Source organism: Eleutherodactylus coqui, chromosome 1 (genome assembly GCF_035609145.1).
Source record: "Eleutherodactylus coqui strain aEleCoq1 chromosome 1, aEleCoq1.hap1, whole genome shotgun sequence".
NCBI classification, from domain to species: Eukaryota; Metazoa; Chordata; class Amphibia; order Anura; family Eleutherodactylidae; genus Eleutherodactylus; species Eleutherodactylus coqui.
Genome location: NC_089837.1, coordinates 253,264,823 through 253,278,977, shown reverse-complemented (window position 1 = coordinate 253,278,977; position 14,155 = coordinate 253,264,823).

The following is a 14,155-nucleotide window of genomic DNA, read 5'->3' as shown; positions in this document are numbered from 1 at the left end:
AATTGGGAAAAAAATACCTGCTCTGCCAGAGTTATAATAACTCTGCTACCCTCACGTTCTGTGACACATAAGCAGGGACACAGCACAGTTATTAAACTTCTCATGTTCATTGAATATACGCAGTGCTGCCTGTTGGTGGGAAAAAACTGAAAACAAATCTATTTGTCCAGCCTCTGTCCGTCCTTACGCCTGTGGAGACGTGTGAGCTGCGTGAAAAACATTGCTAAATCATACGCACCCAGCTACGCTTTACTGCTGGCTTCGCCATTTGCTTTCCTTAATTGGGAAAAAAATACCTGCTCTCCAAGAGTTATAATAACTCTGCTACCCTCACGTTCTGTGACACATAAGCAGGGACACAGCACAGTTATTAAACTTCTCATGTTCATTGAATATACGCAGTGCTGCCTGTTGGTGGGAAAAAACTGAAAACAAATCTATTTGTCCAGCCTCTGTCCGTCCTTACGCCTGTGGAGACGTGTGAGCTGCGTGAAAAACATTGCTAAATCATACGCACCCAGCTACGCTTTACTGCTGGCTTCGCCATTTGCTTTCCTTAATTGGGAAAAAAATACCTGCTCTGCCAGAGTTATAATAACTCTGCTACCCTCACGTTCTGTGACACATAAGCAGGGACACAGCACAGTTATTAAACTTCTCATGTTCATTGAATATACGCAGTGCTGCCTGTTGGTGGGAAAAAACTGAAAACAAATCTATTTGTCCAGCCTCTGTCCGTCCTTACGCCTGTGGAGACGTGTGAGCTGCGTGAAAAACATTGCTAAATCATACGCACCCAGCTACGCTTTACTGCTGGCTTCGCCATTTGCTTTCCTTAATTGGGAAAAAAATACCTGCTCTGCCAGAGTTATAATAACTCTGCTACCCTCACGTTCTGTGACACATAAGCAGGGACACAGCACAGTTATTAAACTTCTCATGTTCATTGAATATACGCAGTGCTGCCTGTTGGTGGGAAAAAACTGAAAACAAATCTATTTGTCCAGCCTCTGTCCGTCCTTACGCCTGTGGAGACGTGTGAGCTGCGTGAAAAACATTGCTAAATCATACGCACCCAGCTACGCTTTACTGCTGGCTTCGCCATTTGCTTTCCTTAATTGGGAAAAAAATACCTGCTCTCCAAGAGTTATAATAACTCTGCTACCCTCACGTTCTGTGACACATAAGCAGGGACACAGCACAGTTATTAAACTTCTCATGTTCATTGAATATACGCAGTGCTGCCTGTTGGTGGGAAAAAACTGAAAACAAATCTATTTGTCCAGCCTCTGTCCGTCCTTACGCCTGTGGAGACGTGTGAGCTGCGTGAAAAACATTGCTAAATCATACGCACCCAGCTACGCTTTACTGCTGGCTTCGCCATTTGCTTTCCTTAATTGGGAAAAAAATACCTGCTCTGCCAGAGTTATAATAACTCTGCTACCCTCACGTTCTGTGACACATAAGCAGGGACACAGCACAGTTATTAAACTTCTCATGTTCATTGAATATACGCAGTGCTGCCTGTTGGTGGGAAAAAACTGAAAACAAATCTATTTGTCCAGCCTCTGTCCGTCCTTACGCCTGTGGAGACGTGTGAGCTGCGTGAAAAACATTGCTAAATCATACGCACCCAGCTACGCTTTACTGCTGGCTTCGCCATTTGCTTTCCTTAATTGGGAAAAAAATACCTGCTCTGCCAGAGTTATAATAACTCTGCTACCCTCACGTTCTGTGACACATAAGCAGGGACACAGCACAGTTATTAAACTTCTCATGTTCATTGAATATACGCAGTGCTGCCTGTTGGTGGGAAAAAACTGAAAACAAATCTATTTGTCCAGCCTCTGTCCGTCCTTACGCCTGTGGAGACGTGTGAGCTGCGTGAAAAACATTGCTAAATCATACGCACCCAGCTACGCTTTACTGCTGGCTTCGCCATTTGCTTTCCTTAATTGGGAAAAAAATACCTGCTCTGCCAGAGTTATAATAACTCTGCTACCCTCACGTTCTGTGACACATAAGCAGGGACACAGCACAGTTATTAAACTTCTCATGTTCATTGAATATACGCAGTGCTGCCTGTTGGTGGGAAAAAACTGAAAACAAATCTATTTGTCCAGCCTCTGTCCGTCCTTACGCCTGTGGAGACGTGTGAGCTGCGTGAAAAACATTGCTAAATCATACGCACCCAGCTACGCTTTACTGCTGGCTTCGCCATTTGCTTTCCTTAATTGGGAAAAAAATACCTGCTCTGCCAGAGTTATAATAACTCTGCTACCCTCACGTTCTGTGACACATAAGCAGGGACACAGCACAGTTATTAAACTTCTCATGTTCATTGAATATACGCAGTGCTGCCTGTTGGTGGGAAAAAACTGAAAACAAATCTATTTGTCCAGCCTCTGTCCGTCCTTACGCCTGTGGAGACGTGTGAGCTGCGTGAAAAACATTGCTAAATCATACGCACCCAGCTACGCTTTACTGCTGGCTTCGCCATTTGCTTTCCTTAATTGGGAAAAAAATACCTGCTCTGCCAGAGTTATAATAACTCTGCTACCCTCACGTTCTGTGACACATAAGCAGGGACACAGCACAGTTATTAAACTTCTCATGTTCATTGAATATACGCAGTGCTGCCTGTTGGTGGGAAAAAACTGAAAACAAATCTATTTGTCCAGCCTCTGTCCGTCCTTACGCCTGTGGAGACGTGTGAGCTGCGTGAAAAACATTGCTAAATCATACGCACCCAGCTACGCTTTACTGCTGGCTTCGCCATTTGCTTTCCTTAATTGGGAAAAAAATACCTGCTCTGCCAGAGTTATAATAACTCTGCTACCCTCACGTTCTGTGACACATAAGCAGGGACACAGCACAGTTATTAAACTTCTCATGTTCATTGAATATACGCAGTGCTGCCTGTTGGTGGGAAAAAACTGAAAACAAATCTATTTGTCCAGCCTCTGTCCGTCCTTACGCCTGTGGAGACGTGTGAGCTGCGTGAAAAACATTGCTAAATCATACGCACCCAGCTACGCTTTACTGCTGGCTTCGCCATTTGCTTTCCTTAATTGGGAAAAAAATACCTGCTCTGCCAGAGTTATAATAACTCTGCTACCCTCACGTTCTGTGACACATAAGCAGGGACACAGCACAGTTATTAAACTTCTCATGTTCATTGAATATACGCAGTGCTGCCTGTTGGTGGGAAAAAACTGAAAACAAATCTATTTGTCCAGCCTCTGTCCGTCCTAACGCCTGTGGACACGTGTGAGCTGCGTGAAAAACATTGCTAAATCATACGCACCCAGCTACGCTTTACTGCTGGCTTCGCCATTTGCTTTCCTTAATTGGGAAAAAAATACCTGCTCTCCAAGAGTTATAATAACTCTGCTACCCTCACGTTCTGTGACACATAAGCAGGGACACAGCACAGTTATTAAACTTCTCATGTTCATTGAATATACGCAGTGCTGCCTGTTGGTGGGAAAAAACTGAAAACAAATCTATTTGTCCAGCCTCTGTCCGTCCTTACGCCTGTGGAGACGTGTGAGCTGCGTGAAAAACATTGCTAAATCATACGCACCCAGCTACGCTTTACTGCTGGCTTCGCCATTTGCTTTCCTTAATTGGGAAAAAAATACCTGCTCTCCAAGAGTTATAATAACTCTGCTACCCTCACGTTCTGTGACACATAAGCAGGGACACAGCACAGTTATTAAACTTAGATAATTCATTCACTAGAGGCAGTGGGGCCTTTCGTTTTCCAAAAAGGGCAAAAATTATATTTGGCCTGCAGTCTTGCGCCAATTTATTTCCTGCCTGTGAAATCAAATCACTGGTAATACAGCATGCTGAGGGGTAGGGGTAGGCCTAGAGGACGTGGACGCGGCCGAGGACGCGGAGGGCCAAGTCAGGGTGTGGGCACAGGCCAAGCTCCTGATCCAGGTGTGTCGCAGCCGACTACTGCGCGATTAGGAGAGAGGCACGTTTCTGGCGTCCCCACATTCATCGCCCAATTAATGGGTCCACGCGGGAGACGGTTATTAGAAAATGAGCAGTGTGAGCAGGTCCTGTCCTGGATGGCAGAAAGTGCTTCGAGCAACCTATCGTCTACCCGCAGTTCTGCGCCGTCCACTGCTGCCAATCCGAATCCTCTGTCTGCTGCTCCTCCTTCCTCCCAGCCTCCTCACTCCACTACAATAACACCTGCTCAGGAGCGGGAGCACTCCCAGGAACTGTTCTCGGGCCCCTGCTTAGATTGGGCAGCAGCGGTTCCTCTCCCACCAGAGGAGTTTATCGTCACTGATGCCCAACCTTTCGAAAGTTCCCGGGGTCCGGGGGAAGAGGCTGGGGACTTCCGCCAACTGTCTCAACAACTTTCTGTGGGTCAGGAGGACGATGACGATCAGACACAGTTGTCTTGCAGTGAGGTAGTAGTAAGGGCAGTAAGTCCCAGGGAGCAGCGCACAGAGGATTCGGAGGAAGAGCAGCAGGACGATGAGGTGACTGACCCCACCTGGTGTGCAACGCTTACTCAGGAGGACAGGTCTTCAGAGGGGGAGTCAAGGGCATCAGCAGGGCAGGTTGCAAGAGGCAGTGCGGTGTCCAGGGCCAGGGGTAGAGGCAGGGCCAGACCGAATAATCCACCAAGTGTTTCCCAAAGCGCCCCCTCGCGCCATGCCACCCTGCGGAGGCCGAGGTGCTCTAAGGTCTGGCAGTTTTTCACAGAGACGCCTGACGACCGACGAACAGTGGTGTGCAACCTTTGTCGCGCAAAGCTCAGCCGGGGAGCCAACACCAACAGCCTCACCACCACCACCATGCGCAGACATATGATGGCCAAGCACCCCGCAAGGTGGGACAAAGGCCGTTCACCGCCTCCGGTTTGCACCCCTGCCTCTCCCCCTGTGCCCCAATCTGCCACTGAGATGCAACCCCCCTCTCAGGACACAGGCACTACCGCCTCATGGCCTGCACCCACACCCTCATCTCCGCTGTCCTCGGCCCCATCCAGCAGTGTAGTTCAGCGCACCGTTCAGCCGTCGCTTGCGCAAGTGTTCGAGCGCAAGCGCAAGTACGCCGCCACGCACCCGCACGCTCAAACGATAACCGTCCGCATCGCAAAATTCATCAGCCTTGAGATGCTGCCGTATAGGGTTGTGGAAACGGAGTCCTTCAAAAGTATCATGGAGGCGGCGGCCCCGCGCTACTCAGTTCCCAGTCGCCACTACTTTTCCCGATGTGCCGTCCCAGCCCTGCACGACCACGTCTCCCGCAACATTGTGCGCGCCCTCACCAACGCGGTTACTGCCACGGTCCACTTAACTACGGACACGTGGACAAGCACAGGCGGGCAGGGCCACTACATCTCCCTGACGGCACATTGGGTGAATTTAGTGGAGGCTGGGACAGAGTCAGAGCCTGGGACCGCTCACGTCCTACCCACCCCCAGAATTGCGGGCCCCAGCTCGGTGCTGGTATCTGTGGAGGTGTATGCTTCCTCCACTAAAGCACCCTCCTCCTCCTCCTCCTCCTCTGTCTCACAATCAAGATGTGTTAGCAGCAGCATGTCGCCAGCAGTCGGTGTCGCGCGGTGTGGCAGCACAGCGGTGGGCAAGCGTCAGCAGGCCATGCTGAAACTACTCAGCTTAGGCGATAAGAGGCACACGGCCCACGAACTGCTGCAGGGTCTGACACAGCAGACCGACCGCTGGCTTGCGCCGCTGAGCCTCCAACCGGGCATGGTCGTGTGTGACAACGGCCGTAACCTGGTGGCGGCTCTGCAGCTCGGCAGCCTCACGCACGTGCCATGCCTGGCCCACGTCTTTAATTTGGTGGTTCAGCGCTTTCTGAAAAGCTACCCACGCTTGTCAGACCTGCTCGTAAAGGCGCGCCGGCTCTGCGCACATTTCCGCAAGTCCCACACGGACGCTGCCACCCTGCGCACCCTGCAACATCACTTTAAGCTGCCAGTGCACCGACTGCTGTGCGACGTGCCCACACGGTGGAACTCTACGCTCCACATGTTGGCCAGGCTCTATGAACAGCGTAGAGCTATAGTCGAATACCAACTCCAACATGGGCGGCGCAGTGGGAGTCAGCCTCCTCAATTCCTTTCAGAAGAGTGGGCCTGGTTGGCAGACATCTGCCATGTCCTTGGTAATTTTGAGGAGTCTACCCAGGTGGTGAGCGGCGATGCTACAATCATTAGCGTCACCATTCCTCTGCTATGCATCTTGAGAAATTCCCTGCAAACCATAAAGGCAGCTGCTTTGCGCTCGGAAACGGGGGCGGGGGAAGACAGTATGCCGCTGGATAGTCAGGGCACCCTCCTGTCTATTTCTCAGCGCGTACAGGAGGAGGAGGAGGAGCATGAGGAGGATGAGGAGGAGGGGGAAGAGACAGCTTGGGCCGCTGCTGACGGTACACCGGCTGATTGCCTGTCATCCTTTCAGCGTGTATGGCCTGAGGAGGAGGAGGAGGAGGAGGAGGATCCTGAAAGTGATCTTCCTAGTGAAGACAGCCATGTGTTGCGTACAGGTACCCTGGCACACATGGCTGACTTCATGTTAGGATGCCTTTCTCGTGACCCTCGCGTTGCACGCATTCTGGCCACTACGGATTACTGGGTGTACACACTGCTCGATCCACGGTATAAGGAGAACCTGCCCACTCTGATTCCCGAAGAGGAAAGGGGTTCGAGAGTGTTGCTATACCACAGGACCCTTGCGGACAAGCTGATGGTAAAATTCCCAGCCGACAGCGCTAGTGGCAGAAGGCGCAGTTCCGAGGGCCATGTTGCAGGGGATGTGCGTAGATCGAGCAGCATGTACATCCCAGGCAGTGCAACAGTCTTTAAGGGCCTGGCCAGCTTTATGGCTCCCCACCAAGACTGTGTCACCGCTCCCCAGTCACGGCTGAGTCGGCGGGAGCACTGCAAAAGGATGGTGAGGGAGTACGTAGCGGATCGCACGACCATCCTTGGTGACGCCTCTGCCCCCTACAACTACTGGGTGTCGAAGCTGGACACGTGGCCTGAACTAGCCCTGTATGCCCTTGAGGTGCTTGCTTGTCCTGCGGCTAGCGTGTTGTCGGAGAGGGTGTTTAGTGCGGCTGGGGGAATCATCACAGATAAGCGTAGCCGCTTGTCAACCGACAGTGCCGACAGGCTAACACTCATCAAGATGAACAAAGGCTGGATTTCCCCAGACTTCTGTTCTCCACCAGCGGACAGCAGCGATACGTAAGCAATACGTAGGCTGCACCCGCGGATGGAAGCTACGTTCTCTCTCACCATCCAAAACGGGGACATTTCTGCTTCATCAATCTGTGTCTAATATTCCTCCTCCTCCTCCTCCTGCTCCTCCTCCTGAAACCTCACGTAATCACGCTGAACGGGCAATTTTTCTTAGGGCCACAAGGCTCACTCAAATAATTTTTCAGAACAATTTTTATAAGTTTCAATGCGCTTAAAAGCATTGGAACTTTAACTTGAACCAATTTTTCGTTACACTGGGCTGCCTCCAGGCCTAGTTACCACTTAAGCCACATTAACCAAAGCGATTAATGGGTTTCACCTGCCCTCTTGGCTGGCCATGGCCAATTTTTGGGATGTACATTAGTACTGTTGATACAGCAATTTTTGTGGGCCCTCGCCTACAGTGTAATCAAATTAATTTTTAGCCCACCTGCATTACAGCTGACGTTACCTCAGCTGTGTTGGGCAATGCAATGGGATATTTCTATGTACCGCCGGTGGCTTCCTGGCACCCACCCAGGCAGTGGGTCCACAGGGAGTTAAACCTACATGTGTCCACTTGTAAAGAACCCCAGTCTGACTGGGGCATGCAGTGTGGGCCGAAACCCACCTGCATTAACCCTTTCCAGTCCACTGTGTGACCTGTGAAGACATTAGGGTTTAAGGCTGTACAGCTCCGTTGTTGGTAGACGTCCGTCGGGGTTCTCTTACTGTATATTGCCAGCCTCTCTGCTGTCGGAGCCTATCCTACGTGTCAGCTCATGCAGTACTGGCTTTAGCCAGCATATAGCGCCGTTGTATAACGGCAGAAAAAGAGTAAGCCCCCTAGGAAAACCATATACAAATTGGATTGGAAAGGGTTAAGCACAACATTACTACCTCAGCTGTGTTGGGCAATGCAATGGGATATTTCTATGTACCGCCGGTGGCTTCCTGGCACCCACCCATGCTGTAGGTGCACACGGAGTTTTTACTACATCTGTACACTTATAAAGAACCCCAGTCAGACTGGGGCATGCAGTGTGGGCCGAAGCCCACCTGCATTAAGCACGACATTACTACCTCAGCTGTGTTGGGCAATGCAATGGGATATTTCTGTGTACCGCCGGTGGGTTCCAGGGAGCCACCCATGCTGTGGGTCGACAGGGACTTCACAATAGGGAGTTGTACCTGCCTGTGTCTATGAATTAAAAAGCCCGGTCTGACTGGGGCATGCAGACACCTTGACAGAATGAATAGTGTGTGGCACATAGGTTCCCCATTGCTATGCCCACGTGTGCAGCTCCTGATGGCGGTGGCACAGGATTCTATTTCTCATTGCTTCTGCACAGCATTGTGGGCTATCGCCCCGCCCCTTTTAAAGAGGGTCGCTGCCTAGCCGTGCCAACCTCTGCAGTGTGTGCCTGCGGTCCCTCGTCATGGCAGACGCAATTCTAAATAGACATGAGCGTGGTGTGGCATGAGGGCAGCTGAAGGCTGCGCAGGGACACTTTGGTGTGCGCTGTGGGGGGGAGGGGGGGCGGTTGGGCAGCATGTAACCCAGGAGAAGTGTCAGTGGAGTGTCATGCAGGCAGTGATTGTGCTTTGTTGGAGGTAGTGTGGTGCTTAGCAAAGGTATGCCATGCTAATGAGGGCTTTTCAGAAGTAAAAGTTGTTGGGAGGGGGGGGGCCCACTCTTGCCGGTATTGTGGCTTAATAGTGGGACCTGGAAACTTGAGATGCAGCCCAACATGTAGCCCCTCGCCTGCCCTATCCGTCACTGTGTCATTCCCATCACTTTCCTGAATTGCCCAGATTTTCACACATGAAAACCTTAGCGAGCATCGGCGAAATACAAAAATGTTCTGGTCGCCCATTGACTTCAATGGGGTTCGTTGTTCGAAACGAACCCTCGAGCATCACGGGAAGTTCGTTACGAATAACGAACACCCGAACATTTTGGTGTTCGCTCATCTCTAATAGATACCTAATGCTAGCCCTAATCCCACTCTGACAGCCCCATCGACGCGTTTCTACAGTTAAGTTCTTATGACTGTGTCATCAGGATGGTTTGTCTTAGGTGCAGACACGTACAGCCTGACGGCTGTGTTCAAATGAGCAGCATTCTGATAACCATTCATAAACCATCCTGATGACACAGTTATAAGAACTTAACTGTAGAAACGCGTTGATGGGGCTGTCAGAGTGGGATTAGGGCTAGCATTAGGTATCTATGTATCTTTGATGGGCTGGAAAAATTTAACCATCAAAACCTAATGCGTCCCAGGTATTATGGGTGACAAACATCTATAAAGGGTTAAAGTGCTGAGATATCCTTGTATAATCAAGAGGAATCTCGCCATACCCATTTGTTTGATCACTCATATGCATAAAGGCATAAGCCTAAAAAGAGCAGTGACGGCGTTTTATATTGCCGCTACAAGGAATAATACTCAGCACTATACATCAGATGCTGGATTCTTTTCCATTTTTATAATTTTCCAATTGGTCTTTACAAAAGAATCTGTTATGCAATTCCAATGAGCCAAATTTAACATGGCGATTGAGTGGAAGTAAAGCTTATCATCAGATTCTTTAGAAAAACAATTTCTGCTTGTAATAGGAGACTGGCTTGGGGGAGTACATATCACTGACATCAGTTGACACTATTAGTGTTAAACGCTATTAGTTACCTTCTCAATAGTGATAGATACCCTCCTGAGCATAAAAGAATCTCCTAGATGAGATATACAAGCAATTGATGAAACCAATTGAGAACGTCACACACATTTAATAGAGGTTTTATTATAAAAATAAAAAAACGAGGACTTCACGCATTTTAATTTATTTTCAAATAAAAGTTAAATTTTAATACTAGTGGTTCCCTCGGTGATATTTGTCTGTGAATCCATTCTGGGAATTCTTCTGTCACGGTGACAAAGTAAAGTTTTTACAGTGTTCAGTGTAGTAAAAATGATGTGAACTTTGCTCTGTGGTTAAGTACAATTATAGTGATAACAAATTTATATAGTTTTGTTTTCATATTTTACAGCTTTTCTATAATAAAATTTTTTTTTTTAAACAAAAATGTGAAAATCCCTGCCTCTAGGAAGCGCTGCCTCTGATTGGCTGAGCGCTGTTGTCAGCTTGCAGTACACAATGATTTTCAATGTTTCCTATTAAGTCCTGCCATGTCCATGTATGGAAGCCTACTGACAACCTACAATTGCATCCTGGGATGCCGATAGGACACAGGAGGGGTAACGTGCTGATCACTGGCATACCATTAGGGGTCATAAAGGTTGCAATTGTGCTCTGGTCCCTTTGGTAGGGGGCCTGCCATACACTATTTTGCTACTGCGGGCTGCTTCTGGATGCCGCTCAGGGAATGGAGGTCCATTACCCAGGGCAGACGACAGCCAATTCCATGCTGCAGACTCGCCCAGGGCTCTCTTCCACTGAGACTGCAGTTGTGATTCATCCACCCAGACCAAAATAGATGGTCTTCTTCAGAGGTGGAAGCTTCTCATAAAAAACATTTGTCTGCTTTACAACATGATTTGCAGCACTTGGGGCAGAGAATAGTGGCAGTGGAGGAAACAGGAAAAGAATTCAGATTCACTGGACTTGCACAAACTACACAGGAGCAAGCGCTTCAGATATGCATATGGGTGATCTGGAGAACTGCCATTCACAGAATAACCCTTGCATTTGAGGTCTCAATAAGGATATTACAGTGCCCCAGTTGGAAGCTTGGGCACATAAATTTTTTAGCAACGTTCAGAGACCCCCTGACCAGTCAATTGAGTTAGGCAGGATATATCAATCCTTGGCTCCTAAATCTTCTGATTCTGCACATCCTTGAAACATTATTTGTCACATTAATTTTTAGAAAGGGTAGGAGCAGATTTTGCGGAAGGTCAGGGAATACAATGGCTTCTCTTTCTGGGGATCTCCTGGATCTAGTCCATCGCACTTTGCAATTACGCAGAGCCTTGAAACCCCTACTTATAGCACTGTGAGGAAAGGAGGATGGGGATATTCATTCCAGCTATGGGCCTATAAAGGGGGTAAATCTGCTTTGTTTAAGTCCCTTGGCTGAAATTTCTAGGTACTTTTGATCTTCCTATGATAGATTTACTAGACTGGCCTACACCCACTACCAGCTCCTTGCCAGCTGGTTCCTCCCAGAGAGACATGGCATACTGTAGGAAGAAAACCACAGCATCAGTCTTCGTAGATCACAGTTGGAACATACCTAAAGCACTCAGTCTCATTTACATTCAAATCCAATATTTATGTTGTTTTTTATGCCTGTTATAACATGGTTAAGGCCTTATTCACATGACCATATGCGAAAAACATGTCCCGCGGTGTTTTACTGGTCTGTGTGATGCCGGCAAAACATGAGTGTGGCAGCAGGTGTACTGCTCATGACTGTTTATCTTATACACTTGATCATGCACAGTTTGACTTTATCTTTTTTTTTTATATTCTCGCTCTGTTTCATAGCAAAGTTGCATATGTATTTCCACCCACATGCAATTTATTGCATTTGAACAGCGTTGCATTCGCTGCCCATACAAAAGTATGTATGTACACGCTAATGTAAACAGATCAATGAAAGTCCATTTACTTTCATGGTCTCCATTCACCGTGTATCATACGGTCATACATCATGGGCTTAATATGCGCCAAAATCAGTCGTGTAAAAGAGCCGTAAGTCTCATCACTTTTGTCTGTTGGTGGTAAAGCACTATTTTACCTTCCTCTTAGACTCCTTTTTCCTCATAGGTCCTTCATTTTTGTTCACTTATTTATTTAATTTTTCAGTTATCTTTGATGTGGTGGAGGAGTAGGTTTTGCATTGTAGGAGCTCTAAGAAACTCCATATAGCGTTGCATTGTCTGCTCTGGATAAAATGTGAGAAGTTGTGTACACAAATCACTGACAAATGACACTAGCCAGTATCCTACGACAATGAAGTTGTTCTGAGTTTATTATAAGGCAGACACATTTATTTATTTATTTATATATATATATATATATATATATATATATATATATATATATAATATACATACTTTACCACATAAGCAAGGTTAGGGTGGTTACAATCTACACAATTGCCTTACTTTGTAATGACTCTAATGATTAACATATCTTAATGCCTTAAGGTATATGCTGCTACTAAAACACGTGATTCCTAACAAGCAAAACTTAAGGGGGAGAATAGACTTATTCTGTATTTGTTGTTCTAATAGCTCCTCTCCAAAGGGAGGGGGTCAGAACCCGCTATATCAGGACATTCCTAAGCCAAGGAAGAATATGTTGGAGTATGAGCCTGCATCTAATACTACATATCAGTGTATAACAGAAGCATGTTAACCATTCATATGTTAGCTATTCACTAAGAAGGAAGATATATCTCTCTCTTGTATATACACGTACATATATATATATATATATATATATATATATACACACGTTTGCATTGGCTAATGTGAGAAACATATGAAATAATACATATGCAATAGAATACATATTATCACTATAACATCTGTTTATAATTGTATTTCTACCCACAGAGCTTGATAATCTTGCAAGGAACAGTTGCTTGGTTTAGTTTTTGTTATATTACCCATCCCTTTTTCCCTCTCCTCCATGCCAGAAAGGGGTTGGACATTTGACTGCAAGACTGCTGCTTATGACCTGTGCCCTCTTCCTCTTTTATACAACCATGACTAATGTGACTTTTTGTACATACACTGCTAAAGGCCTCAATGTCCGAGAGAAAAGAAGTCTTTAGTAATTTAGGGACAAAGGAAACAAAAAAAATTGGGGGGCAAATGCAATCAAATGGCAGGCTGACCATAAGAGTTCATTATATATTATATCCAGAACATCTCTATCAATACTATCCACCAATAATAATAATAATGATGATTAAATTACTATAAAAAAGTGAAACAATGCAAATCAAATAAATTATTTTATTTTTTATATCCAGGTTGCATCCATATTCACTGCATTTTTCATGTGCCCAAAAAAATGCAAGAAGGCCCAACTCATGTCACTTTTCCCCCCCAAGGTCTCCTGGTAGCATACGCTAAAAACACAGTGAGTACGCATGCAACTGCATTTTGTTGCAGTTTTACGTGATGCAATAAGCGTTGTTGGATGATTTCGATCCATGATACAGACCAAAATAGGATATGCTGCAATTTTTTTATATGTGTAAATAACACGCATCTGAATACATCAATACAAATCAATGGTGTTGTTTGCTGCCCATATTACCTCCATAAAATTATGGACGTAATATGAACAGAATCTATGCCTGTGTGCATGAGGCCTTAAATGGCCAGCTCATGGTCCCCACCATATTTCTGACCCAGCAAATCCTGCCTAACCTCTGGCTATTTTAGCCATCCTACCCCCATGGAGGATAGCTAAACAATTGGTCCCGTTAGCCACTGTGATATAGCCTCAGTTAGTTGTGTATTCCGGTTCTGACACTTGCGTTTGTTCTGGATACTTCTGAATTCTGTGCTCCCTAACCTCATCTCTGTATTCTGAATTTAGTTATTGCCTGCTGCCTGCCTTGACCTCCAGCTTGACCCTTATTATTGCAACTGTGCTACGAGCCCCAACCACCGTTAGTCTTCTGAATACTCACCTGTCAACACCATCAGGCTCTGCGACTTGGCCCAGTGTAGTGTCTGCAGCCACACTGCTGGGACTATCTGGACGAGTAACATCTTGGGGATCCCTCAGCAAGGACTGTATCCCACTTGGAGGGGTCAAGGGTGAAAACTGGGATACCTCAGGTAATAGCTCAAAGTCAAATCAGTGTCTGGCAAGTTGGATCCATATCCACCTGTCTGTCAATTTGCTTAGGCCATGTATCCCTCT